The sequence below is a fragment of the Papaver somniferum genome, chromosome 7 (genome assembly GCF_003573695.1).
Source record: "Papaver somniferum cultivar HN1 chromosome 7, ASM357369v1, whole genome shotgun sequence".
NCBI lineage: Eukaryota > Viridiplantae > Streptophyta > Magnoliopsida > Ranunculales > Papaveraceae > Papaver > Papaver somniferum.
The window spans coordinates 98,534,796-98,537,277 of NC_039364.1; positions in this window are offsets into that span (position 1 = coordinate 98,534,796).

Genomic DNA, 2,482 nt, shown 5'->3' on the forward strand with positions numbered 1-2,482 from the left:
ATCATTCTCCCTTAATGGGTGGTTGTGTGAGTATCCCTAAACCTACAAACATTCCACTTAGATTTCAAAAAATGTGGTTAGAGCATCCTAGTTTTATGAAAGTTGTTGAAGATTGTTGGTCTAAAACAGTAAATTGAGATCCTTCTTTTATACTTTTACACAAACTAAAAAGATTAAAAAGAATATTGAAAGAATGGAATTGGAGCACTTTTGGTAATGTTCAGGAAAAGATCAAAGAAGCATAAAATTTAGTTCAAGAAAAAATGGTAATCTCATATAATAATCCTCAAGATGAACAAGCTTTGGCTGAATTGGTTCTGGCTCAGAATGATCTTAATTCCAAGGAAGTGCAGCATTGTATTATGCTGAAACAAAAGTCAAGAATTAAATGGGTTACAAAGGGACCTGCAAACACCAATTTCTTTAATACCAATGTGAAAATTAGACAATCTAGAAACATGATCTGTGAACTTGAAGATGATGTTGGTAATATGGTTGAAGATCAAGAAAAAATTGCAGATATATTGGTTAAGTTCTTTCATCAAAAATTTCAGTTTCAAGAAGTATCCATAAATGATTCAATACTGGATGTCATTCCTAAATTAGTAACTAAAGCAGATCAACAAATGATAGAAGTTGTTCTTGATTTGGAGGAAATTAAAAATGCAGTTTTCAGTATGAATGCAGATGGAGCACCTGGACCAGATAGCTTCTCAGGTATTTTCTATAAATACTATTGGAATATCATACAAAATGATTTGTTAAATGCAATTCAATAGTGTTGGAGAATAAAGTATATTCCAAGAGGTATGAATTCTAACTTCTTAGTGCTACTCCCTAAATTTCAAGGAGCAAAAAAACCAAATCAATTCAGGCCAATTTGCCTAAGAAACTTCAATTTCAAAATCTTTACTAAAATTCTAGCTACAAGGATGAATGGTCTGATGGGTAAATTAGTGTCAAAACAACAAGAAACATACATCAAAGGCAGAAGTATACATGAACAAGTAATGTTAGCCTCTGAACTTGTAAATGAGATGAAGCATCCAAGAAGGGGAGGGAATGGTGGTCTAAGGCTTGATATATCTCAAACATATGATTCAGTTAATTGGGATTTTTTGTTTAAAGTACTTCAAAGATATGGTTTCTCTGCATCTTGGTGTGAGTGGCTTAAAACCTTATTTGCATCTGCTAAAATATATGTGATGATAAATGGGGGTCCTCAAGGTTTTTTTCTCAATGGAAAGAGGGTTAAAACAAGGAGATCCTTTATCTCCCATCTTATTTTTTCTTATGGAAGAAGTTTTGAGTAGAGGTTTAACCAAATTAGTAGAACTGAAAATATTGCAGCCAATGTTTATTAGAAAAGGTGGTTATCCTACTCACCTATTCTTTGCTGATGATGTGTTCATCTTTAGTAATGGATCAAAGCAAATCCTAGAGGCTCTTATTTCTCTTCTCAAGAATTATCAAGATAGCTCTGGACAAATTATAAATAAGTAGAAAAGCAAGTGTTTTGTGGATGGTTGTACTCCTTCAAGAAAAGCCCAAATCTCAAGTTTAATGCAAATGGAACTTACATCATTCCCTGATAAATACTTAGGAATCATTTTGAAGCCAGGAAGAGTTAAATCTGCTACTGTATGGCCAATGGTGGAAATGATGCAAAGTTATTTAGCTGCTTGGAAAGGTAAATTGCTCTCATTTCATGATAGATTGGTACTCATTAAATCTGTCATGTGTAGTGTTCCAATTTATAATATAGCAGTATACAAATGGCCAAGTTCAGTGATAAAAATTTGTGAAAGAATTTTAAGAAACTTGTTATGGACTGGTGACAGTGAAAGTAGGAAATATGGAAACTCTGGTTTGGAGTAAAGTGTGTGCACCTTTTAATGAAGGAGGATTGGGAATTAGAAGAATGAAGGTAATCAATAGAGCTCTGTTAATGAAAATGATGTGGAGATTCACAACTTCAGATGGTGATTGTTCAAAAAATTTTGCAGCTAAGTATAAGGATAAGTATGGCCAATGGAGTACTAAATGGAAATTATCCACAATTTGGCCAGGACTAAAATGGGCTTGGAAAGAATTAAAATCAAATTTGAGGCGGCATGTTGGTACTGGTGAGAAGATCTCTTTCTGGTTTGATACTTGGGTTGGTGAAAATCCTTTAATTGAGAATGTGAACTGCATGGACACAATAAGAGATAACTTGCAGATGACAGTGAGTGACATTCTGATTGATGGACAGTGGAGGATTCCTAGCAATTTACAGAGCTACATTCCAGTGTCAGTGTGTCACTGCTTCCAATAAATGGTATTCAAGACAAGATTATATAGGATGGTGACATAAAAGGAGTATTCTCTACATCTGCTGCAGTTGAGAAAATTAGATCCAAGGAACCAAAAGTACAATGGAAAAAAAAATTACATCCAAGCATTGCTAGCAATGTATGGAAAATACAACAGGGGGTGTACA